The 27920-nt window shown below is 46.3% G+C and overlaps 1 protein-coding gene across 2 annotated transcripts in view; it reads left to right on the forward strand.

Annotated features, from left to right (window-relative positions):
* LOC139279671 (tyrosine-protein kinase Fyn-like) overlaps positions 1–27920 on the forward strand; it is a 351315-nt gene that overhangs the window by 165591 nt on the left and 157804 nt on the right. For both annotated transcript variants that reach the window (XM_070898777.1, XM_070898778.1), the window contains exon 3: positions 1102–1160. The gene's annotated coding sequence lies outside the window, so the exon portion shown is untranslated. The remainder of the gene's footprint in view (positions 1–1101; positions 1161–27920) is intronic.

Genomic DNA, 27920 nt, shown 5'->3' on the forward strand with positions numbered 1-27920 from the left:
ATGTTGGGGGGCTTTGGGGAGTCAGGAGGTGAGACACTCACTGCAGAATACCCAGCCTCTAACCCACTCTTGTTGCCACAATATTTATGTGGCTGGTCCAGTTAAGGTTCTGTTGATCCTCAGGATGTTGATGGGGGATGTGTGTGTGCATATTCATACCAATAAAGTGCCTGTGATCACCTGATGATGCAGAAATGAACCTGTGAAAAGGAAAATGGCTGCCAAGTGTTGAGTGGATTTTAGAAACTTGGTTCACAGTGCCACCTGGTGGCCAAAGCTTATAATTGCAGTGCAACATTAACCAGCGGAAATTGATTGGGAAATATATACAGATTAGTATTGGAAAAAAGCTGATACATAATTGTAACCAAAAAGTGCAACAACGGGAAATAACGTAATTAGGCAAGCAAAGTGTGTATTCTAGCAGATCTTCTGTGACATTGCTCATGGTGAATTAGAGGATACACAGTTTTATAACAATACAAATACATGGGAAATGTGTCATTGGAAGTAATTGTGACAATTGCAGGAACAGGAAATGGATGCGATACAGTACATATTTAGTGTCAGCCGTGTCTCAGTGGGCAGCACCCTCGCCTCTTGAGTCTGAAGGTTGTGGGTTCAAGTCCCACTCCAGGGACTTGAGCACATAAATCTAGGCTGACACTCCCAGTGCAGTGCTGTCTTTTGGATAAGACGTTGAACCGAAGCCCTGTCTATCCTCAGGTGGACGTTAAAGATCCCATGGCACTATTTTGAAGAAGAGCAGGGGAGTTATCCCCAGTGTCCTGGGGCCAATATTTATCCCTCAATCAACATCACTAAAACAGATTATCTGGTCATTATCACATTGCAGTTTGTGGGAGCTTGCTGTGAGCAAATTGGCTGCCGCATTTCCCACATTACAACAGTGTTTCATTGGTGGCAAAGCGATTTGGGACGTCCTGAGGTCATGAAAGGCGCTATATAAATGCAAGTCTTTATTTGTACTTATAAATAAATATCTCCAATGTTTGCAGGCTTCGGTGTGAATGTAATTGGCTAAATCCAAGTAAGAATTGCTGCTGTTTAAACCTTTGCCTCATTTTGTTTTTTCCCGAGGTTCCCATGTCTGATGAAAACACATTGGAGCTGATGGTCTGAATGCTGGTGTTCATTTGGTAAGTTAAGTCAGATCAGAAATGTGCATCTTGAATAATGAGAAAGTGTTTTGTTTTTTTGTCCTGAAGGACCACCGAATCAGCCTGTGCTTGTTAGCAACACGTTTCCTGGTTCGACTAGCTCGCTTGTTGTTACTCGGGCCCAGCCATTTATTATTGTCATTGAACATGAACGTTCTGTAAGGGTATACGCGTATATGTTTTTATGAGGCAGCTGTGAAGATGTCTGCACACTTTCAGCTGAAGGCGAGGTTAGATTTCTGCTGGTAAAATGTGAAAGGACGCATCCAGTCTGTCGAGTGCGTCTTCAGAAGTGTTGAAGTATTCTGCGTTTTCTTCTGGTGGGCAAAAAACAAAAAGCAGCGAATGTTGCTAAATTGTTTAGAACAGGAAATCCAAGGCAATTACTTATGATGCCGTCCAACGCATTGATGAATTGACCAGAGGAGGGATGACATTGGACATCCCTACCTCAATGCTGTTTCAAGAGTTTTAGATCCATTGAGGTCATTTTGACTTTAAGACAATAATGTAACACATGCGATATCGTTAAATACCATCTCCCGACTTGACTTCAATGGAAACAATAACGAGGAAACGGGTTTAACGGATGGCCGAGCCAATTAGTGGACATTTTACGCGTGTGTTTAAAGTCAAAAATTGCCCCCCCCAATTCAGCCTCCCATCTACTGTTATACAGATCTTGGTGTGATGTATGCACCTATGAGGATGCTCAAAAGTTTGTAGAGCTGTTGATTGGAGGGGAGCAGGTAGGTCGGCAGGCCTCCTCATAGGACTGCTCCTGGGCCTGGCCAAGGGGGCCATCAGCCGGACCAGGCAGCGGGCGGTTGAGGGGGTCGTTCAGCCCGACTGCATGTCTCTCTTCCGCGGTTACATAAGAACATAAGAACATAAGAATTAGGAACAGGAGTAGGCCATCTAGCCCCTCGAGCCTGCTCCGCCATTCAAAAAGATCATGGCTGATCTGGCCATGGACTCAGCTCCATTTACCGGCCCTCTCCCCATAACCCTTAATTCCCTTATTGGTTAAAAATCTATCTATCTGTGACTTGAATACATTCAATGAGCTAGCCTCAACTGCTTCCTTGGGCAGAGAATTCCACAGATTCAGAACCCTCTGGAAGAAGAAATTCCTTCTCAACTCGGTTTTAAATTGGCTCCCCCGTATTTTGAGGCTGTGCCCCCTAGTTCTAGTCTCCCTGACCACTGGAAACAACCTCTCTGCCTCTATCTTGTCTATCCCTTTCATTATTTTAAATGTTTCTATAAGATCACCCCTCATCCTTCTGAACTCCAACGAGTAAAGACCCAGTCTACTCAATCTATCATCATAAGGTAACTCCCTCATCTCCGGAATCAGCTGAGTGAATTGTCTCTGTACCCCCTCCAAAGCCAGTATATCCTTCCTTAAGTAAAGCGACCAAAACTGCACGCTGTACTCCAGGTGCGACCTCACCAATACCGTGTACAGTTGCAGAAGGACCTCCCTGCTTTTGTACTCCATCCCTCTCACAATGACGGCCAACATTCCATTCGCCTTCCTGATTACCTGCTGCACCTGCAAACTAACTTTTTGGGATTCATGCACAAGGACCCCCAGGTCCCTCTGCACCGCAGCATGTTGTAATTTCTCCCCATTCAAATAATATTCCCTTTTACTGTTTTTTTTTCCCAAGGTGGATGACCTCACACTTTCCGACATTGTATTCCATCTGCCAAACCTTAGCCCATTCGCTTAACCTATCTAAATCTCTTTGCAGCCTCTCTGTGTCCTCTACACAACCCGCTTTCCCACTAATCTTTGTGTCATCTGCAAATTTTGTTACACTACACTCTGTCCCCTCTTCCAGGTCATCTATGTATATTGTAAACAGTTGTGGTCCCAGCACCGATCCCTGTGGCACACCACTAACCACCGATTTCCAACCCAAAAAGGACCCATTTACCCAGACTCTCTGCTTTCTGTTAGCCAGCCAATTCTCTATCCATGCTAATACATTTCCACTGACCCTGCGTACCTCTATCTTCTGCAGTAACCTTTTGTGTGGCATCTTATCGAATGCCTTTTGAAAATCTAAATACACCACATCCATCGGTACACCTCTATCCACCATGCTCGTTATATCCTCAAAGAATTCCAGTAAATTAGTTACACATGATTTCCCCTTCATGAATCCATGCTGCGTCTGCTTGATTGCACTATTCCTATCTAGATGTCACGCTATTTCTTCCTTAATGATAGTTTCAAGCATTTTCCCCACTACAGATGTTAAACTAACCGGCCTATAGTTACCTGCCTTTTGTCTGCCCCCTTTTTTAAACAGAGGGTATCCCTGGAGATGGAGCACGCGGTGTCCACCAGTACGCTCGCAACCTTCCGTGAGAGGTGGGCACCGGAGGGACTGGAGTGCATCATTAACCCCGGCAACCAAATTTTAATTTGATTTGTTTAATGGTCCAAAGTTTAATTTGTTAATTTGTCGGTTCTAGTGCCCCTTTAATAAGGAGGCACTTGATTTCTAGTTTTGCACAAAATAGTTGTAGAGCTGTTGAGTTGTGATGTTCACAAGACTCAATAAAACCCCAGCCAGTTGGGTTCAGGGGATCCACGATGAGGCAGGTGGCTGTGAGCCTGGTGGATGAACTGGTAATGTGCAGTGTGATTGTTAAACCTTTGCTAATAAACCAACTAGTTCTTAATAGCAATGTGTTGCTATGAATTCTTAAGCAAAGAACCCATGAAGCAAATACACTACACTTGGTGCTGGCGTTGAGCTGCCGGATAAAATCCAAGCTTTGGTCATGTACTTAGACAGTTTCCAGCTTCATGAGGGTTGCACGAGGCACCAGGTTAAAAGTCTTCGAAAAATTGGCAGGCAATGTAAGTGGGTTTTCCTTCGTCTTGTGGTGATCTGCATTCTGATATAAACCCACAAACTGCTCCGTGTATTCCTCATGCGAGTAAAATTCTTTTTGATTGGTCATTTTGCTGCTTGTATTTTGAATGTGCAAAGAAGCATTTCAAGAGCCACGAATACCAATGCCATTCCTTTGAAAGATATTCCTTGTGGCCCTTCTTTTTGTGAACGGTGTATTGGTCAGTTTTCCTGGGTAACTTAGCGTGTTCCGCTTGTCATCTCAAATAATAATCTAATGACTGCCCATAAACGCAGTGTCAGATTGACACTCTCTGCAGGGTGCTGGGTCATATAACCGTGTAACCAGGAGTCGCCCTTCTCTAACAGTTTCCACCTCACCGCTTGGTGAATGATCTCACACACAGACTGTGTGATGTATGCTCACCGGCTGGTGGAGCTGTTGCACTGAGAGTGGCACAGGCTCACAAGCCTCAATAAAACCCCGGCTCATTGAGTTCAGGCTCCCCACGATGAGGCGGGTTGTTGTGAGCCCGGTGCATGAACTGGTCGGGTTCAGTTTGATTGTTAAACCTTCGCTAATAAACCAGCTCGTTCTTTACAGCAAATGTGTAGCTGTGAATTCTTAAACAAAGAACCCATGAAGCAATTGGTTATAGGCCTAAAGAAGCTGCCTGTTGCTTTTACGTTGCTGAAGGCAGACATCCATCAGATTTCCCAAGAGAGGATTTTGAGGAAGATATAAAGGCGTCCATCCCAATTCCCGCTTCAGATTGACTCCGGGAGTTCTGGTGGGTGCTTGCCACAGTTTGGACACATTCCTTTAGGACTCCACTGAGCAGGGGTAAAGGGTCCTCTCGTCTTTCTCTTCTCTCTTCAAAGTTGTCAACATTCACCCAATAGGTTTTTCTTTATAGTTCAGACCTCCCAGATATATGCCCTCCGAGATCCGAGATCCACGACCAAGTTGAGGGAGAATGTTTAAAGACAAAGGGCTGGATTTTGGGCGTTGATGATTTCGGGGTGGTAACGGCGGTGGGGCGGTAAAGTTAGCGCCCGGGAACAGTTAATGCCTCAGTGGGTAAGTTTGGGCAGCTGGGCCCTGAGTCAGGGGGCGCAGCACTAAAGGACGCATTGTACCCCTCTCTCGGGGCGTTAGGATGGGAAACTCCCGAGCTAAAGAGCCGAGCCGGGAGCGCTCCCAGAGACGCCTGGGGGGGGAACACAAACATTCCCAAACCATTGCCCACGTCTCCACAACACACATCGCTAAATAAAATTAAAAGAGAAAACACTCGCCCTTACCTCAGGTGCCCATTACTCACCTCCCCGCTGTCGGGACGGTGGGCCCGCCCTGATTTCCCGGGCGGTCACTGCGGGGCGCGCTGCGGGGCGGACGGGTCGGGCAGGAGCTCAAACTCGCGCCGGTGTCGCGACCCAGGGGGCGTTACACACCGGGCGCAGCTCTTCCGGGCGGTGCTGCTCCACGCCCCCGCTAAACCCGACCCGAGGATCACCGCGGGGCGCTGGAGGCTGGCCCCCCGCCCAGAACCCCTCACCCCCGCCATTGTCACCGCTAAACCCGACCCGGGGATCGCCGCGGGGCGCTGGAGGCTGGCCGCCCGCCCAGAACCCCTCGCCCCCGCTCCGGGGTGGAACACGGAGCGCAGAGGGGCCAGAAATCCAGCCCCAAGGACCATTACAGGCTGCATGGACATATTGCTGAGCATCTTCGAGGGACACTCAGCCTAACGGTGAGCACTGTTCCTGGTAAGGATCTGGATAAAGCACTGGCACATAACGCTGGATTCAGACATCTACAGCATCAAGTGAGCTGGCATGTGGCTAGCTGTCCTCTAGCTATCCGGAGGTTGGAACGGGTGAGGTGTGGAGGTCGGAGGCCAGGCGAGGGTTGGAGGTCAGGACGGGTGAGGGGCGGAGGGAGGGAGCAGCGAGGAGCAGAGGTCGGGACGGGCGAGGTCAGGACAGGCGAGGTCCGGAGGTCGGGACTGGAGAGGGTCGGAAGCGGAGAGGACGGAGGAGGTGAGAGGTCAGAGCTCACAGGTGAAGCAGCTTGAACCAGCAACGGGGTCAAGACCAAGGGAAGGCGCAGCAAAGGCCAATAGTGAGGCTGTGAGGTGGTGAGGCTCACATTGTGGACAATGAATTCCACGTTGAGAGAAGTCCCGTGGGAAGGAGGACAGTAGGAGTATGTTTGAGTCTGTGTGTCTCTATTGGCACATGCGGCGGAGCCTGGTCTCCAGTCATCTTGGTTAACCCTTGCCACTGGACCAAGACCATGCTCCGTCAAGCCCGTGTGGTGGCTGGTGTGCAACGCTCACCCCACGGTAAAACAATCCACGTACAGGCATCTTCCACCGTTTAAAATGAGCTCATCAGTCACCTGAGAACTCACTTTTAGTGTGGAGCAAGTTATCCTCGACCCTGAGGGACTGCTGCCGATGATGATGATGATGATTATTTAATTAGCGGATATGGAAACTTGGAGGCTTGTGATGTCAGCTGCTGGAATTCTCTCAAGGCTGGGTATGTGGACATGAACGGCCATATCCAGGGTTTACTGCCTACATTGATTTGGATGCTGTTGAAACCAATATTTGCTGGTGTATGTTGTGTTTCCATGGGACGATGGTTTATGGTCCATTGTATTGCTTACCATGGTGCTTAGGAGTAGTTCTGATATTGGCTGTCCACCAAGCATGTACTCAAGCCCACACTTGTATGTTGTCTAATGACCAACGAACCTAACCAGCCGCTGCCTTGAACCGCTGCAGTCTGTGTGCTGTTACACTCAGTACATGTCTCTGTAACGGTTTGGGACGACTGAGTGGCTTGTGAGGCCTTTCCGGGGGGCAGCCACACAAGAACACCAGAAGTAGGAGCAGGAGTCCTTGGTGATCATTTTCCAACAGTCTATCAACTCTGGATCAGTCCCTATGGACTGGAGGGTAGCTAATGTAACACCACTTTTTAAAAAAGGAGGGAGAGAGAAAACGGGTAATTATAGACCGGTCAGCCTGACATCAGTAGTGGGGAAAATGTTGCAATCGATTATGAAGGATGAAATAGCGCATTTGGAAAGCAGTGACAGGATCGGTTCAGGTCAGCATGGATTTATGAAAGGGAAATCATGCTTGACAAATCTTCTGGAATTTTTTGACGATGTAACTAGTAGAGTGGACAAGGGAGAACCAGTGGATGTCGTGTATTTGGACTTTCAAAAGGTCCCACACAAGAGATTGGTGTGCAAAATCAAAGCACATGGTATTGGGGGTAATATACTGACGTGGATAGGGAACTGGTTGGCAGACATGAAGCAGAGAGTCGATAGACTATTGGAAAATGATCACCAATGCAACACTATTTCTAGGGCCACTTCCTTAAGTACTACTAGATGCAGACTATCAGGCCCCGGGGATTTATTGGCCTTCAATCCCATCAATTTCCCTAACACAATTTCCCGCCTAACGAGGATATCTTTCAGTTCTTCCTCCTCACTAGACCCTCGGTCCCCTAGAACAAAGTATTTGTTCAATTGGTCTGCCATTTCTTTGTTCCCCATTATAATTTCACCTGAATCCGACTGCAAGGGACCTACGTTTGTCTTCACTAATCTTTTCCTCTTCACATATCTACAGAAGCTTTTGCAGTCAGTTTTTATGTTCCTGGCAAGCTTCTTCTCGTACTCTATTTTCCCCCTCTTAATTAAACCCTTTGTCCTCCTCTGCTGAATTCTAAATTTCTCCCAGTCCTCAGGTTTGTTGCTTTTCCTGGCCAATTTATATGCCTCTTCCTTGGATTTAACACTATCCTTAATTTCCCTTGTTAGCCATGGTTGAGCCACCTTCCCCATTTTATTTTTACTCCAGACAGGGATGAACTTCAGCAATTGTACATCCATGTGATCTTTAAATGTCTGCCATTGCCTATCCACCGTCAACCCTTTAAGTATCATTTGTCAGTCTGTTCTAGCCAATTCACGCCTCAAACCATCGAAGTTACCTTTCCTTATGATCAGGACCCTAGTTTCTGAATTAACTGTGTCACACTCCATCTTAATAAAGAATTCTACCATATTATGGTCACTCTTCCCCAAGGAGCCTCGCACAACAAGATTGCTAATTAGTCCTTTCTCATTACACATCACCCAGTCTAGGATGGCCACCTCCCTAGTTGGTTCCTCGACATATTGGTCAAGAAAACCATCCCTAATAGACTCCAGGAAATCCTCCTCCACCGCATTGCTACCAGTTTGGTTAGCCCAATCAGTGTGTAGATTAAAGTCACCCATGATAACTGCTGTACCTTTATTGCATGCATCCCTAATTTCTTGTTTGATGCTGTCCTTTTGAGGTTCTACTTTTTAATTTAGCTCCTAGCTCCCTAAATTCGTCTTGTAGGACCTCATCCAGTTTTTTACCAATATTGTTGGTACCTATATGCACCATGACAACTGGCTGTTCACCCTCCCTTTTCAGAATGCCCTGCACCCGCTCTGAGACATCTTTGACCCTTGCACCAAGGAGGCAACAAATCATCCTGGAGTCTCGGTTGCTGCCGCAGAAACGTCTGTCTATTCCCCTTACAATTGAATCCCCTATCACTATCGCTCTCCCACTCTTTTTGCTACCCTCCTGTGCAGCAGAGTCACCCACGGTGCCATGAACTTGGCTGCTGCTGCCCTCCCCTGATGAGCCATCTCCCCCCAACGGTACCCAAGGCGGTGTATCTGTTTTGCAAGGGGATGACCGCAGGGGACCCCTGCACTACCTTCCTTGCACTGCGCTTACTGTTGGTCTTCCATTCCCTATCTGGCTGTGTGCCCTTTTCCTGCGGTAAGACCAACTCACTAAACGTGTGTATTGTATAGGGTTAATCACATAGGGTTAGTTATGATATTCTGACATTTACAGTGTGTTCTGCTTCATGCCTCATGGAATGTTGTTGATGCAGAGAGAGAGAGAGAGAGCGAGAGAGACCTTGATGCGCACACCATCTTGTTTATGGGACGGTCAGCGCCTTGAGGTCTCGTGCTTTGTGGAAGAACAGCTGGGGCCTTACAGATTAGGAGTTGGCCATAAGCCACACGCACCCATGTTTGTTCAATGGTATAAAGGAACGGAGCTGTCCAGTAGCTCTTTGAACTTCACCTTGGACCGTGATTGGCGAGCGGTGCTGGGACCCACAAGGCTCCAGACCAGCCGTCGTTGCGGAGTTCCCGACGGGCCGAAGGCTGTGAGCTTTGTTGCATCTTATCATACTTCTCTTTTCTTCGTAAACTGTATTATGCTTCTTTTCTCTCAGTAAACGGTATTTTATCTTTACTTCATTTGTCTTGTCTCTTATTTAACATTCATCCAGATCCCGAACCTAGGTCTATTATTATCGATCCAAAACAACGTGCTATTCACGTCATTCTCAGCATCGTGGATGCTCCAGAGTTCATCCACCCGCAGCTCCAGGGCTGCAATGCGGTCCGTCAAGAGCTGTAGGTGGATGCACTTCCCACACACGTAGTCGTCAGGGACACCAGAAGCGTCCCTGACTTCCCACATAGTACAGGAGGAGCATAACACGTGTCCGAGCTGTCCTGCCATGACTTAACCCGTAAATTGGCAATAAGGGACCTCCCATTTAAAACTGTGATGAGGAGAAATTTCTTCTCTGAGGGTTGTAAATCTGTGGAATTCGCTGCCTCAGAGAGCTGTGGAAACTGAGACATTGAATAAATTTAAGATAGAAATAGACAGTTTCTTAACCGATAAGGGGTTATGGGGAGCGGGCAGAGAACTGGAGCTGAGTCCATGATCGGATCAGCCATGATCTTATTGAATGGCGGAGCAGGCTCGAGGGGCCTTATGGCCTACTCCTGCTCCTATTTCTTATGTTCTTATGATCTGTAGAGCCCTTGGATTTAACTTCAAATTTTCCAGCATGAAGGGACTGTCCACACTTCCATTCTTGGGCTGGAGAAATCGCTGGAACTCCCAATGATGGGCGGCTGTTGGTTAGTGCTTCTGCACGGATGTTGGGTTGGGAAAGCGTTAGACTTACCGGTGATTCCCCTCTTGGTCCAATAGTCGCTCAGTATTCACTGTCCACGCTCATGTATGAAGAATGGGAAATTCCGTGAGGTATTGGAAGTAGCTGGTGTCATGGAGTCAGTGTCAGCCATGGCTCAGTGGGCAGCACCCTCGCCTCTGAGTCAGAAGGTTGTGGGTTCAAGTCCCACTCCAGGAGGTTGAGCACAAAAATCTAGGCTGACACTCCCAGTGCAGTACTGAGGGAGTGCTGCACTGTTGGAGTTACCGTCTTTCAGATGAGACGTTAAACCGAGGCCCCGTCTGCTCTCTCAGGTGGATGTAAAAGATCCCATGGCATTATTTCGAAGAAGAGCAGGGGAGTTATCCCCAGTGTCCTGGCCAATATTTATCCCTCAATCAACATAACAAAAAAACAGATTATCTGGTCATTATCACACTGCTGTTTGTGGGAGCTTGCTGTGCGCAAATTGGCTGCTGCATTTCCCACAATACAACAGTGACTACACTTCAAAAAATACTTAATTGGCTGTAAAGCGCTTTGGGACGTCTGGTGGTTGTGAATGAATGAATACCTTAAGAGATGGGGAAATATATTTTGGTATTTAATGCTTTGTGTTACCTTAGCACTGAGTGTAATAATCTACCACGTGATGCCTCTTATGTAACTTTGATGGTTACCCATTACTTCATCAGAAGTTAACGGGTCAATTAGTAATGGTATTGTCCAGGATTAGATGACTTTGAAGTGACAGCGTGACTTTAAAATAGATTTTGAAAATGGCAGTGAAGGACTTGAGGCAAAATGACGTGGAATAGGAATGGCATCATTAAAATCCATTAACGGACTGTTATCTTAAAAATGCCAGAAAGTCACTGGGCAGTGTTATTTAGGGCCTCGGTGGATTTGAAATGTAGGACACCTATTACAGTTTCCTACAGTATTTTTTTTGTAATTTGGAATCAGCACAGGGATCATTTCAATCAAAATCAAGGCGTAACGTATAACAACGCGGTTTAAAACTGATGGATTTTTTTTTTAGCTCACTGGATATTGGAGACATGGGTTTTGTGCTCTGTGACGTGTGTGGACATAATTCCCCACATGGGCAGCATATGTGTTCATGTCATTCAATCTCAGCGTCCATTCAAACCAAGGCATACAATACAAGAGCAGGAAGATTATGCTTGAACTGTATAAAACACTGGTTAGACCACAGCTAGAGTACTGCGTGGAGGTCTGGTCAGCACATTCCAAGAAAGATGTGATTGCACTAGAGAGGGTACAGAGGAGATTTACGAGGATGTTACCAGGACTGGAGAATTTTAGCTATGAGGACAGATTGGATCGGCTGGGGTTGTTTTCTATGGATCAGAGGAGGCTGAGAGGAGATTTAATTAAGGTGTATAAAATTATGAGGGGCCGAGATAGCGTGGATAGGAAGGACCTATTTCCCTTAGCAGAGATGTCAACAACCAGGGGCCATAGATGTAAAGTAATTGGTAGGGGGTTTAGAGGGGAATTGAGAACTTTTTTCACCCAGAGGGTGGTGGGGGCCTGGAACTCACTGCCTGAAAGGGTGGTAGAGGCAGAAACCCTCACCACATTTATTCAGCCATTTGTGGAAAAGAGTGTTTGAAGACAAAGTCCTCAAACCCGACACCAAGCTCATGGTCTACAAAGCAACAGTGATACCCGCCCTCCCGTATGCTTCAGAGACATGGACTATATACAGCAGGCACCTCAAGGTATTGGAGAAGTACCACCAATGCTGCCTCCGTAAGATCCTGCAAATCCATTGGCAGGATAGGCACACCAACATCAGCGTTCCTCTCAGGCCAACATCCCCAGCATCGAAGCATTGACCACGCTCGACCAGCTCCCATGGACGGGCCACATTGTCCACATGCCCAATGCAAGACTCCCGAAACAAGCGCTCTTCTCCAAGTTCCATCATGGCAAGCGATTTCCATTAAATAAAAAAGTACTTGGATATGCACTTGAAGAGCTGTCACCTGCAAGGCTACATACCAAGAGTTGGAAAGTGGAATTAGGCTGGATAGCTCAATCTTTGGCCGGAACAGACACGTTGGGCTGAATGGCCTCCTTCTGTGCCATAAATGTATAAGAATATAAGAAATAGGAGCAGGAGAAGGCCATTTGGCCCCTCGAGCCTGCTCCACCATTCAATACGATCATGGCTGATCTGATCACGGACTCAGCTCCACTTTCCCGCCCTCTCCCCGTAACCCTTTGATTCTATGATTCTAAGGCCTCCTTGAATTTCTGGCGCATAAATAAGGAATGACTTTCGGTAGGATTAGGAAAGTTGGACCCAGATTGTAACTCCGGCACGTACAGGTCCACGATAATATCGGTTTGCAGCAGTTATGAAGCTCAGTTGAAAGTGTAGTAAAATGAAAGCTATAATATAAACAGCTAAGCTACATTGAAGAGGATTTTGTATCGAGGTTATTTGAGGAGAATATTTCGGAGCTGACAGAGCAATAATTTCCCCAACTTATTATGAATTTTTAAAATAATTCCTGAGCAAACAAAATTACTATTCAAAATATAAGTAAATCTTATTAGACTAACTCTTTCAACTTCAGACTGTAATATTCCTGTAATAACAAGCTGGTTAATGCCAGAGTGAATATTACACTGGCATGTTTGCTTGCAGGTACAGCCATATTACCATTGCTCTATCATAAAAAATAGGAGCTGGAGCCTGCCATTTGGCCCCTCCTATCAGGAACTTAACTGTGAAAAAGTGCGAGTGGAGTAATACTGGATTACCTGTTCCTTCCGGAGTAATATTTAACTGCCTCCAAAAGACACTGAAAAACTCTGCACGTAGATCGTTCGGCAATTGGGTCCAAAGGCCCCCGAAACGACCCCCTTTGTAACGTGGGTGAATTCACTGTACGTGTGAAAGTTTTGTGTATGTGTAACTCTGTTTCTGGCCACCACATTTGCACAAATGCCTGGGGAGCACATGTAAAGAAAGAAAGACTTGCATTTATATAGCGCCTTTCACGACCACCGGACGTCTCAAAGCGCTTTACAGTCAATGAAGTACTTTTGGAGTGTAGTCACTGTTGTAATGTGGGAAACGTGGCAGCCAATTTACGCACAGCAAGCTCCCACAAACAGCAATGTGATGATGACCAGATAAGTTTTTTTAAATTATGTTGATTGAGGGATAAATATTGGTCCCAGGACACCGGGGATAACTCCCTTGCTCTAATTCGAAATAGTGCCCTGGGATCTTTTACATCCACCTGAGAGAGCAGACGGGGCCTCGGTTTAACATCTCATTCGAAAGACGGCATCTCCGACAGTGCGGTGCTCCCTCAGCCTAGATTTTTGTGCTTAAGTCCCTGGAGTGGGACTTGAACCCACAACCTTCAGAGGCGAGGGTGCTGCCTACTGAGCCACAGCTGGCATAAGTCATTAGAATAAGAAAATTAGTCCAATGCCAAATTTGTCGCTCCACTATTTTATGATAATAGGGTCACTGAGAGGTTTTTCCAGTTCCCAAATGTCGAGTGCCAAAAGACTGGACCGCCTCACTCTCGGGCTGGAAGAACTGACTGCACGTTCCTTCACTTCGACGGAGAGCGCACATCTTGTCGTGTGGATGTAGGACGGTATCAATACTATAAACGCTTATTCGTTTTGTTCTCTCTTTAGTGCCCACGGCTAAGATTGTGCACCAACTGCGTAGCCCTGATTGCTGTTAGAGGCAAAGAACAATATATTGTAATGTAGGCATCTCCGAGTATGCTCACAGGTTTGTAGAGCTGTTGCATTGTCAGTGGCTTAGCCAGTCTTGCAATAGCTGGATTACGCCTGCGGTTTTAATGTAATTTTTCCATTGTAATTCGATATTGATTATCCATCTGAATCTCTGGAAATACTCAGCAGGTCACGCAGCATCTGTGGAGAGAGAGACAATGTTCACGTTGTTCTGACGAGGGGTCATTGACCTGAAATGTTAACTCTGCTTCTCCCCCCTGTGTCTGTGTGTGTGTGTGTGTGTCTCTGTATGTGTCTCTGTATGTATGTGTGTCTCTGTGTGCGTGTGTCTCTGTGTGTGCGTGTGTCTCTGTGTGTGCGTGTGTCTCTGTGTGTGCGTGTGTCTCTGTGTGTGCGTGTGTCTCTGTGTGTGCGTGTGTCTCTGTGTGTGTGTGTGTCTCTGTGTGTGCGTGTGTCTCTGTATGTGTGTGTCTCTGTGTGTGTGTGTGTGTGTACGTATGTATTAAGGCACTTGGCATTGGGATGGGGGTGGGCCCGAGAATATTTCTGTCTTGCTGGGTTTTACTTCCTCCCTTGTTCAATGAGCTTAATCATTTTTATTCACATTTGAAATGGCATAAGATTCCAATATGTGAAATAAGGGCAAATAAACCTCCTGCAACAGCTCTGTACCTGCCCCCTCGAAACATCTAGATTGTGGTCCCTTCCGTGTAGCGATCTTGTGATGTGGAATATTTCAAATCGTAATTTCAGAGCATTGCATTAGTTTAGATGTTGGGATATTTTGCTTACAGGTTATTGTTTTAAATTCGTTCCTGGGATGTGGGCATCGCTGGCAAGGCCAGCATTTATTGCCCATCCCTAATTGCCCCTTGAGAAGCTAGTGGTGAGCCGCCATTTCAGGGGGCAGTTAAGAGTTAACCACATTGCTGTGGGTCTGGAGTCACATATCGGCCAGACCGGGTAAGGGCGGCAGATTTCCTTCCCTAAAGGACATTAGTGAACCCGATGGGTTTTTAGACATTAGGTTTGCTGATATTTATGGCTGCTTATTGGTCCCCTATCTAATTGCGACACTTTGTTGGTCTCGGTTTTGAGCAGCCCACTCTGTTTAATTTCCCTACTGGGCAGTCAACACAGAACGAGACGGCAGAAAAAACAATTGAATCGGGGAGGGGGAGGGAATCCAGCGATGATGGACTTCAATTCGACTTCACGCTGCTTAACACCTTTACAAATTTGGGTGAAATGGTGTCGGCCCTGCTGTCCCAAAACCAGCAAACTACCGGTCCCAGCAGCCCAAGGTATCTTGCCATCAAAGCTGCAGACAGTGCTGGTCATCCGAATACCCGCATTTTTGCTGCACAGCCAAACGGACTCATTTAGAGAGAGTTATATTTACATTGATACTGAGTCAGAAGGTTGTGGGTTCGAGTCCCACTCCAGGGACTTGAGCACAAAAATCTAGGCTGACACTCCCAGTGCAGTGCTGAGGGAGTGCCGCACTGTCGGAGGGGCTGTCTTTCAAATGAGACGTTAAACCGAGGCCCCGTCTGCTCTCTCAGGTGGACGTAAAAGATCCCATGGCACTATTTTGAAGAAGAGCAGGGGAGTTATCCCCGGTGTCCTGGGGCCAATATTTATCCCTCAATCAACATCACTAAAACAGATTATCTGGTCATTATCACATTGCTGTGTGTGGGAGCTTGCTGTGCACAAATTGGCTGCCGCGTTTCCCACATTACAACAGTGACTACACTCCAATAGTACTTCATTGGCTGTAAAGCGCTTTGGGACATCCGGTGATCATGAAAGGCGCTATATAAATGCAAGTCTTTATTTCTTTGTTTTGATGCACACTTTGGAAATCAAAAGTTGTGCTCAGCCTGAATGGAATGGAAAGGTATTTTCAGTTCCAATGTAGAGCCATTAGACGGTAGACCTATTGCCCGAGGCTGTCTTTATCTCTCACTGATGTAGTATGTTAATTAGAAGTGTTCGATTTCTTTATCTCATTCCGTGCCATTGTGTCTGAAGCCTCAGTTGTGACTTGTCTCATTTCACAAGGCGCTCAGCACAAGCAATCAGAGTTGCTCATTTGAATTACTACATAGAATACAAACCCAAGTTAAATGCCGACAAGATAACTATCTAATCAATATCTTTAATACTGGAATAATCAAACGAGTAACTTTACCCTATTCTTGGTACTTAAAGATATCAAGTTGGTCGTTACTGAGACACTGAATACAAAACAATAGAATCAGTGAAAGTCGTCACTGAACATTGCTAATTGGTTATGGGCATAGTACTGTCTGATTTACTATTTTACAGATCAATATTGAATTAAAAATAACTAAAGACCTTGCATGTATACAGCACCTTTCGTGACCTCACTATCTCACATAGCACTTCACAGCCAATGAAGTACTTTTGGAGTGTAGTCACTATTGTAATGTGGGAAATGCAGCAGCCAATTTGTGCACAGCAAGCTCCCACACACAGCAATGTGATAATGACCAGATAATCTGTTTTTGGTGGAGTTTGTTGAGGGATACATTTTGCAAGGACACTGGGGATAACTCCCCTACAAAAAGTGCCACAAGATATATAACATCCACCTGAGAGGATAGACAATGCCTTGTTTTATCACACCTCTGAATTAGAGCCTTTACAACAGTACAACACTCCCTCAGTGCAGCACTGAAGCATCAGCCTAGGTTACGTGCACAAGGCTCTGGAATGGGGCTTGAACCCATGACCTTCTCACTCAGAGGTGAGAATGCTACCATTGACCCAAGGCTGTTTAAAAAGAAATGGAGGACTGGGTTAAGAAGCGTAGAAATAGAATCATAGAACGGTTACAACACAGGAGGAGGCCATTCGGCCCGTCGAGCCCGTGCCGGCTCTCTGCAAGAGCCCCTCAGCCAATCCCGCCCTTTCCGTGTAGCCCAGACATTTTTTTCCTTTAGGTACTTATCCAATTTCCTTTTGAAAGCCATGATTGAGTCTGCCTCTGTAATATGAGCATGCTCACAGGTTTGTAGAGATGTTGAGTTGTGAGTGTCTTAGCCAGTCACAAGATGTTCATAAGACTCAATAAAACCCCAGCCAGTTGGGTTCGGGGGATCCACGATGTGGCAGGTGGTCATGAGCCTGTTGGATGAACTGGTAATGTGTAGTGTCCAATATTTATCCCTCAATCAACATAACAAAAACAGATTATCTGGTCATTATCACATTGCTGTTTGTGTGGGCTTGCTGTGTGCAAATTGGCTGCAGCATTTCCCACATTACAACAGTGACTACACTCCAAAAGTACTTCATTGGCTGTAAAGTGCTTTGGGGCATCCGGTGGTCGTGAAAGGCGCTATATAAATATAAGTCTGTATTTCTTTCTTTTCACTGCAAATTGATTCAGAGAAAAATATGTCTCCATTTTGCAAATTGGCCTCTCTGAGAAACCTGCTTGAGCGTTAGGAACTGGACAGCACGTTCCTCTCTTATGGGACACAGAGATGAAAACTGAGCCCCTGCTGACGTGTTTTATTCATTCACGGGATGTGGGCATCGCCGGCAAGGCCAGTATCTATTGCCCATCCTTAACTGCCTCACTGGGCCATTTCGGGGGGCAGTTAAGAGACAACCACAGTGCTGTGGGTCTGGAGTCACGTTTCGGCCAGACCAGGTAAGGGCGGCAGATTTCCTTCCTTTTAAAGAAAATATCTGGATTTATCTGGACAGTTTGATTTAGTGTCAACAGAACATGACCTTCATGTAAGGAGCCAACCGGACCAGTGTATCATTCAAGCAACTTCAGGGTGGCATTGAAATTGCGTCCGACTTGTTCTGTCGAGCTCTGGTAGGTCGACACGTCGACCAGTGCATTTATTCACTGAACCATAAAGAATATTATCATATTTGATACTGCACGTTATAAAGTGGTGAGGATTTTTTCAATGGAGCAATCTTTTACTTGAGAAGGAATCGGAATGATCTGTACGCTGTGTGAACAGGAAGCCACAGAAAGATATTTTTTACATCATCATCATCGGCAGTCCCTCGGGATCGAGGCAGACTTGCTTCCACTCTAAAAGTGAGTTCTCAGGTGACTGAACAGTCCAATACGGGAATTACAGTCTCTGTCACAGGTGGGACAGACAGTGGTTGGAGGAAAGGGTGGGTGGGGAGTCTGGTTTGCTGCACGCTCCTTCCGCTGCCTGCGCTTGGTTTCTGCATGCTCTCGGCGACGAGACTCGAGGTGCTCAGTGCCCTCCCAGATGCACTTCCTCCACTCAGGGCAGTCTATGGCCAGGGACTCCCAGGTGTCGGTGGGGATGTTGCACTTTATCAGGGAGGCTTTGAGGGTGTCCTTGAAACGTTTCCTCTGCCCACCTGGGGCTCGCTTGCCATGTAGGAGTTCCGAGTAGGGCGCTTGCTTTGGGAGTTTTGTGTCGGGCATGTGGACAATGTGGCCCGCCCAACGGAACTGGTTGAGTGTGGTCAGTGCTTCGATGTTGCGGATGTTGGCCTAACGTCGGTGTGTCTATCCTCCCAGGGGATTTGCAGGATCTTGAAAGCCATACCAGAAAAAGTGGCAGAAGCAGTGTCCATAATAGTTTTTAAAAGAGATTTCTGATCGGAAATATTTTTAAAAACGTGGTGAATGGGACACATTAAGGGGGCCAGCACTGGACAGAATGGGGCCTCCTATGTTTTAAAGTTTTATGATTCTAATACATGAATTATCCATTTGTTTGTTGAAAAATGTGCAACGTCTTCAAGTAAGAGAACTTGTAACAATATAACAAGAAACAGCTGAGTGGAGAGGTAGTTATTTTCTCATTACTTGTTGTGGCATTTCTGATCCAGACTTGGTGCCCGGTTGGTAAAGGTTTGCTATTCCTGCTGTCTGTGTGCTCAGATCGTCACACATTCAGGATGTTAAATATTTGGTGACCTTGGCACAGAATTGATCACATCGGCTCTTTGGTGGAAAAATAGAAAAGCAGAGTAGTTTTTAAATGGTGAGAGATTGGGAAATGTTGGTGTTCAGAGGGACCTGGGTGTACTTGTACACCAATCACTGAAAGTTAACCTGCAGGTACAGCAAGCAATTATGAAAGCAAGTGCTATGTCGGCCTTTATTACAAGAAGATTTGAGTTTACGAGTAAAGACGTCTTACTGCAATTATACAGGGCCCTGGTGAGACCGCACCTGGAGTATTGTGTACAGTGTCAGTCTCCTTACCCAAGGAAGGATATACTTGCCACAGAGGGAATGCAACGAAGATTCACCAGACTGATTCCTGGGATGGGGGGGATTGTCCTATGAGGAGAGATTGAGTAGACTAGGCCGATATTCTCTAGCGTTTAGAAGAATGAGGTGTGATCTCATTGAAACATACAAAATTCTTACAGGGCTTGACAGGGTAGATGCTGAGAGGTTGTTTCCTCTGGCTGGAGAGTCTAGAACCAGGGGTCACAGTCTCAGGATAAGGAGACGGCCATTTAGGACTGAGATGAGGAGGAATTTCTTCACTCAGAGGGTGGTGAATCTTTGGAATTCTCTGCCCCAGAGGGCTGTGGAGACTCAGTTGTTGAGTATATTCAAGGCTGAGATCGATAGATTTTTGGATATTAAGGGAATCAAGGGATATGGGAATAGTGCAGGAAAGTGGAGTTGAGGTAGAAGATCAGCCATGATCACATTGAATGGCGGAGCAGGCTCGAGGGGCCGAATGGCCGACTCCTGCTCCTAATTTTTATGTTATGTTCTTTGTTAATCGGTTTACTTCATAGTGCTTACACATTTAGACATTGGTGTGCGTTTAATGCGGTGCAGTTACTGCTTAATGCACTTGGTCTTGTGTTTCTAGCTCTGTGTGTGCAAAATGCCCATCTTTTATATGTCCCTTGCCCAGATTTTTTAGACACATTACTCACTGTAATGTTGGCCTTTCAAGTAATATTACTCCTCGGTGAACAGCATTATAAGGCTCTTTACTCTATTTGTAATCCGAGACTTAGCAGTGGCCTGACTGGGGAGAACAAATTCCTAACCTTAAATAACAACTAGGGAAGGAAAACGAGATCAATGTGGCATCTGAACTATTAACTTGCCTGAAACACCAGCATGGTGGAGACTCGGCACAATTTCAGAGCACGGTAATGATTGCTCCTGGACCCCTACACACCTCGACCCACTCACACCGTGACTAGGAACATCCATTTCAAGCATTTTCATTTCTGCCAAGCTGCAAGAACGATCCCTCTAATTTCAGTGCTATTGTTCAAGCCCCACCGGTCTACAGTAAAGAGCTAATGAGCGGTGATCCTAAACTAATTCGACTTCATTTTTCCTACATTACAATAACAACGACTTGTATTCATATCAGAAAGAAAGACTTGCATTTATATAGCGCATTTACACGACCACCGAACGTCCCAAAGCGCATTACAGCCAATGAAGTACTTTTGGAGTGTAGTCACTGTTGTAATGTGGGAAACCCAGCAGCCAATCTGTGCACAGCAAGCTCCCACACACAGCAATGTGATAATGACCAGATAATCTGTTTTAGTGATGTTGATTGAGGGATAAATATTGACCCCAGGACACCGGGGATAACTCCCCTGCTCTTCTTCAAAATAATGCCATGGGATCTTTTACATCCACTTGAGAGAGCAGACAGGGCCTCAGTTTAACATCTCATCTGAAAGATGGCATCGAGATTGCAGCACTCCCTCAGCACTGCACAGTGAGTGTCAGCCTGGATTTATATGCTCAAGTCTCTGGAGTGGGACTTGAACCCACAACCTTCTGACTCAGAGGCAAGGGTGCTGCCCACTGAGACACAGCTGGCAGGTTTTAAGGAGCAACTTAAAGGAGGATAGCGAGGTGTGGGGAGGGAATCAGCGATGGGCCGAGGCAGCTGAAGACACGGCCACCAATAGAGGAGCGATTGCAATCACACTACACATTACCGGTTCATCCACCAGGCTCTCAACCCCCTGTCTCATCGTGGGTCCCCCGAACCCAACTGGCTGGGGTTTTATTGAGTCTTGTGAACATCACGTGACTGGCTCAGCCATTACAAACCTGTGGGCATTCTCACAGGGGCATACATTACATCTACTAATTGTTTTCGCTGTACGGAGGACCATCCCTGTAAAGCATGGTATAATGAAGAAATCTCATGGTTCCTGTAATGGAGAGAAACAATGTGTGTTGGGTTAAAGATACGCTGCATTACAGTGAGATATCGATGTGTGCTGTTGCCGATGTGGAATTCTTTCTTCCGATTTACAACATGGTATACTGGAGAGAGCATTTATTGCAGCACGGATTTGATCATCGTACAGTGATGCTTAGTAAGAAGGGTTGGATGAAGGGCATGTTTTGCTTGCCGCACGAGTCTTCCTATTCAGAGACTTCTGCTGCGTTTGCTGCCAGTCTTCCTCCAAATTACATGAAAGGAATTTATCTTCATGCAAGTGAAGTCAAATCGGAAACCACAATTTCAAGGTCCTACTGTCTGAGTGTTTGAGGTATTTAATGGTGTAGACCTTTTCTGGACATAGTGCTGACTACAGTCATTGGGATTTCTGCTCACACTGAGTCCCATTCACCCCCCGTGCTCGCTGATTGAGATTGGCTCCCGAGCCAGCAATGCCTCCATTTTTTAAAATTCTCATCATTGTGTTCAATTGGGAGCTTGCTGTGCACAAATTGGCTGCTGCATTTCCTACATTACAACAGTGACTACACTCCGAAAGTACTTCATTGGCTGTAAAGCACTTTGAGACATCCAGTGGTCGTGAAAGGCGCAATATAAATGCAAGTCTTTCTTTCTTTTCCTTTTTCTTTTCTTTCTTTCAAATCCCTTCATGGGCACTTGCACCCCTCCCTATCTCTGTACCCTCCTCCAGCCCGACAACCCTTCCTATCTCTGTACCCTCCTCCAGCCCTACAACCCTCCCCATCTCTGTACCCTCCTCCAGCCCTACAACCCTCCCTATCTTTGTACCCTCCTCCAGCCCTATAACCCTCCTTAGCTCCATACCCTCCCTATCTCTGTACCCTCCAGCCCTACAACCCTCCCTATCTCTGTACCCTCCTCCAGCCCTACAACCCTCCCTATCTCTAGGAACCAACTAGGGGGGAGGCCATCTTAGACTGGGTGTTGTGTAATGAGAGAGGATTAATTAGCAATCTCGTTGTGCGAGGCCCCTTGGGAAAGAGTGACCATAATATGATAGAATTCTACATTAGGATGGAAAATGAAACCGTTAATTCAGAGACCGTGGTCCAGAACTTAAAGAAGGGTATCTTTGAAGGTACGAGGCGTGAATTGGCTAGGATAGATTGGCGAATGATACTTAAGGGGTTGACTGTGGATGGGCAATGGCAGACATTTAGAGACCGCATGGATGAACTACAAGAATTGTACATCCCTGTCTGGCGTAAAAATAAAAAAGGGAAGGTGGCTCAACCGTGGATATCAAGGGAAATCCGGGATAATATTAAAGCCAAGGAAGTGGCATAGAAATTGGCCAGAAATAGCAGTGAACCCGGGGACTGGGAGAAATTTAGAACTCAGCAGAGGAGGACAAAGGGTTTGATTAGGGCAGGGAAAATACAGTACGAGAGGAAGCTTGCAGGGAACATTAAGACGGACTGCAAAAGTTTCTAGAGATATGTAAAGAGAAAAAGGTTAGTAAAGACAAATGTAGGTCCCCTGCAGTCAGAATCAGGGGAAGTCATAAAGGGGAACAAAGAAATGGCAGACCAATTGAACAAGTACTTTGGACACAAAGGAGGACACAAACAACCTTCTGGATATAAAAGGGGTCAGATGGTCTAGTAAGAAGGAGGAACTGAGGGAAATCCTTATTAGTCGGGAAATTGTGTTGGGGAAATTGATGGGATTGAAGGCCGATAAATCCCCAGGGCCTGATGATCTGCATCCCAGAGTACTTAAGGAGGTGGCCTTGGAAATAGCGGATGCATTGACAGTCATTTTCCAACATTCCATTGACTCTGGATCAGTTCCTATGGAGTGGAGGGTAGCCAATGTAACCCCACTTTTTAAAAAAGGAGGGAGAGAGAAAACAGGGAATTATAGACCGGTCAGCCTGACATTGGTAGTGGATAAAATGATGGAACCAATTATTAAGGATGTCATAGCAGCGCATTTGGAAAGAGGTGACATGATAGGTCCAAGTCAGCATGGATTTGTGAAAGGGAAATCATGCTTGACAAATCTTCTGGAATTTTTTGAGGATGTTTCCAGTAGAGTGGACAAGGGAGAACCAGTTGATGTGGTGTATTTGGACTTTCAGAAGTCTTTCGACAAGGTCCCACACAAGAGATTAATGTGCAAAGTTAAAGCACATGGGATTGGGGGTAGTGTGCTGACGTGGATTGAGAACTGGTTGGCAGATAGGAAGCAAAGAGTAGGAGTAAATGGGTACTTTTCAGAATGGCAGGCAGTGACTAGTGGGGCACCGCAAGGTTCTGTGCTGGGGCCCCAGCTGTTTACATTGTACATTAATGATTTAGATGAGGGGATTAAATGTAGTATCTCCAAATTTGCGGATGACACTAAGTTGGGTGGCAGTGTGAGCTGCGAGGAGGATGCTATGAGGCTGCAGAGTGACTTGGATAGGTTAGGTGAGTGGGCAAATGCATTGCAGATGAAGTATAATGTGGATAAATGTGAGGTTATCCACTTTGGTGATAAAAACAGAGAGACAGACGATTATCTGAATGGTGACAGATTAGGAAAAGGGGAGGTGCAACAAGACCTGGGTGTCATGGTACATCAGTCATTGAAGGTTGGCATGCAGGTACAGCAGGCGTTTAAGAAAGCAAATGGCATGTTGGCCTTCATAGCGAGTGGATTTGAGTACAGGGACAGGGAGGTGTTACTACAGTTGTACAGGGTCTTGGTGAGGCCACAACTGGAGTATTGTGTACAGTTTTGGTCTCCTAACCTGAGTAAGGACATTCTTGCTATTGAGGGAGTGCAGCGAAGGTTCACCAGACTGATTCCCGGGATGGCGGGACTGACCTATCAAGAAAGACTGGATCAACTGGGCTTGTATTCACTGGAGTTCAGAAGAATGAGAGTGGATCTCATAGAAACGTTTAAAATTCTGACGGGTTTAGACAAGTTAGATGCAGGAAGAATGTTCTCAATGTTGGGGAAGTCCAGAACCAGGGGTCACAGTCTAAGGATAAGGGGTAAGCCATTTAGGACCGAGATGAGGAGAAACGTCTTCACCCAGAGAGTGGTGAACCTGTGTAATTCTCTACCACAGAAAGTTGTTGAGGCTAATTCACTAAATATATCCAAAAAGAAGTTAGATGTATTCCTTACTACTAAGGGGATCAAGGGGTATGGCGAGAAATCAGGAATGGGGTACTGAAGTTGCATGTTCAGCCATGAACTCATTGAATGGCCTACTCCTGCACCTATTTTCTATGATTCTATGTTTCTATCTCTCTACCCTCCTCCAGCCCTACAACCCTCCCTATCTCTGTACACTCCTCCAGCCCTACAACTCTCCCTATCTCTGTACCCTCCTCCAGCCCTATAACCCCCCCCAGCTCCATACCCTCCCTATCTCTGTACCCTCCTCCAGCCCTATAACCCTCCCTAGCTCCATACCCTCCCTATCTCTGTACCCTCCTCCAGCCCTACAACCCCCCTTAGCTCCGTACCCTCCCTATCTCAGTACCCTGCTCCAACACTGGCATCTTGTGCATGCCCGATTTTCATCGTGTTATCATTGGCAGCTGTACCTTCTGGAATGCCCTCCCTCAACCTCTTCTCCTCTCTCTCCTTCTCTCTCTCTCTCTCTCTCTCTCTCTCTGTCTCTGTCGTCTTCTCTCTCTCTCTCTCTCTCTCTCTCTCTCTACTCCTTTCAGTGGCTTCTTAAAACTTGCATCTTTGACCAAGCGTTTGGTCATTTGTGATAATATCTCTGTGGCTCGGTGTCTGATTTTGTCTGTAAATGCTCTTGTGCAGCACTTAATGACCTGTTACTATTTTCTAAGGCGCTATATTACTAACATTGTTACCAACATGTCACCTCTATATTGTGAGATGTCCTGAAAGTGGTGACATCATCAGCAAAACTGCAAACACAGCTGTGGTTGTAATACAGTCAGTGGTCTCTGGGTTTTTTTTATGACTGTGTGGCCCCTTTAAGGGGCTGCATGGCCCATTCAGAATACTGCGCAGGCGCAGGTTTTTCTCTTTAAAAGCCGGCAAAGTGGCTGGATTGGATCCTTGGAGCAGCTTAAAGGGAGCATTGAATGCAGTTCCTTGAAAAAATATTTTGAAGGGGTCAAGTTTTGTACAGTTGAGGGGTTGAGGGTTTAAAGGGGTAGGCCTCTGAATCAGCCAAGGTTGCTGCTGCAGTAAACCTTATGCTGCAGCACATAGTGAATGGAGACCGAGTTGTTCAACCGATTGCAAACCATTTTTTCTGTAACAATTTCTCTTTCCCGCGGTGTCTATAAACGGTGGGTTACGCAGCGGGTTTGGCAGTGAAGCCCTGGATGTTGCAGGAAGGCCAGGCACCAGGTCACAGTGTTGTCGAGCTTGTGTTGGTGATTTGGGGAAAAGGAAAGATGTGCATTTATATAGTGCCTTTCACGATCACCGGACGTCCCAAAACACTTTGCAGCCAATGACGTGTAGTCACTATTATAATTTGGAGACACAGCAGCCAATTTGCACACAGCAGGCTCCCTCAAATAACAATGTGATAATGACCACATTCTGCATGGTTTCATCCTCCACACTTTCAGACTTCCCGACGGGGGTCAGTGGATGGTGATCAGTAATGGGGTCCTCGCTCATGCTTCTTTCCAAGCCCAATATACCGACTGTAATTGTAACATCCCTGTCACCATCCTGGCAGCGAGCGCCTCTAATTTACACATGGCCTCTTCGCAAATAGAGCAGTTGAAAACACGGCACATGGATAAAAAAAAATTGCATTTATATGGTGTCTTTCACATCCACCGGACGTCCCAAAGCATTTTACGGCCAATGAAGTGCTTTTGAATGGTAGTCACTGTTGTAATGTGGGAAACACGGCAGCCAATGTGCACACAGTAAACTCCCACAAACAGCAATGTGATAATGAACCGATAATCTGTTTTTAGATGTTGATTGAAGGATAAATATTGTTCCCAGGGCACGCGGGAGATCACCCCTGCTCTTCTTTGAATAGTGCCACCAGGCTCACAACTGCATATCGCATCGTGGATCCCCCAAACCCAACTGGCTGGGGTTTTATTGAGTCTTGTGAACGCCACGTGATTGGCTGAGCCCCTCACAGCTTGACAGCTCTCCCAGCCTGCGAGCATGCTCATAGGTGCATACATTACATTGTCCACCTGAGAGAGCAGACGGGGCCTCGGTTTAGCTTCTCATCCAAAAGACGGCACCTCCGACAGTGCAGCACTCCCTCAGTACTGCCCTCCGACAGTGCAGCACTCCCTCAGTATTGCACTGGGAGTGTCAGCCTAGATTTTTGTGCTCAGGTCTCTGGAGAGGGATTTGAACCCACAACCTTCTGACTCCGAGGCGAGGGTGCTGCCCACTGAGCCACAGCTGACTCTTCCTGCTTGGGGAGCTGCAGCATTTTGAGGTGCACTTGCTGCCTCTTTCCTGTCCAGCGGAGGTTGAAAATGTGCCTGTTATGTGGCTGGGGCTTTAATTGATAGTTTAATGAAATATCCTTAAAATAATCATTACCGTTTGACCCATTGTGTTGGGGAGATGATGGTCTTGAATAAGCTGTATTAGTAAAAGTCATTAATTATCTTGCAAGACCAGTTTGATAAATGCCAAATAGATAATTGAAAACACACTTCGGCTGTGAAGTTAAATGACTCGCGGGTCATTTAAGTAATTGCAAGCCCCTGAAATGTAAGTTTAATGTAGTTCTCCGGGATACAGGATCACGTTCTTCAGTTCCAGTTGCTGTCATTGGCATTGGATCGACAACTTTGCACAGAGTAAGAATGAACTCCCAGCTATTGCCAACAGCTGGTGAATGCTTAAGTTGACACGTGGCAGTACATGAATGCCCAACTTTGTTTAATCTCTGGTGCGTATATGTTACTTCCTTCATTTACATTGCATACTGTCTTTATTAGAGCGCATCACACAGTGGACACTGTGGTTACCAACTATTTGCGTCCGTTTGGTTCTCGCTCATCAGTACTTCCTCCTCTCTAGTACACTCCACTGCCAGCCGTCTGGAACAGTCTGGGTCACAGACATTCGACGCACGCCATTACTCATTCTGTGCATGGCGGATGGGAAAATATACTTCCCCAAGTCTGGACTGGTCCCGTCCATCTTACCCACCCTCCCCCTTCCCTGCCACAGTTGGGTTTTCCTTCGGGACCTTGTGCAAACATTCACCCCGGAACCTACTGGGGGGTGGATTTCCCACTTCAATCCCCTGGGTCAGCTACTTTCCCGAAGGCACCGCTGGATATTTTCCCCGAGTCACTAGGTATTCTCCGCAGACAATTATCTGAATGTATGTCGTGTAAACAAACCAATGATGAAGTACGTATACAGAGCTGCACACGACGAATCTCTGCTTCCTTTAGACATTCTGGGCTCGACATTCATTACAGGCAGTGCCACAGAGTATCGACGGCGATAGAGTTAAATAGCAGGCGTCTGATATTTAATTCTATTGCCGTCGATACTCTGTGTAATGGGCAGACGATCCGATACCGTGTGTTCTACACCACCGCCCGAGATTAATTTCTCGCCTTCGCAGTTTCGTATATTAGAATCACAGAAATTTGGTACATTCAGTTATTCAGCCCGAATGAAACATTACTCTGCAAAAATCAAATGGGAGTCCCATTATCCAATTAGTAAAATATTTGTCTTGTGTGGTTATTTTGAAACACATTGTAATTCGAGAACATGTTTGTAAGTGATAGGAGGCCCATCGTGTCCGTGCCGGCCGACAGAGCTACCCAGCCTCATCC

This window comes from Pristiophorus japonicus, chromosome 14 (assembly GCF_044704955.1).
Source record: "Pristiophorus japonicus isolate sPriJap1 chromosome 14, sPriJap1.hap1, whole genome shotgun sequence".
NCBI lineage: Eukaryota > Metazoa > Chordata > Chondrichthyes > Pristiophoridae > Pristiophorus > Pristiophorus japonicus.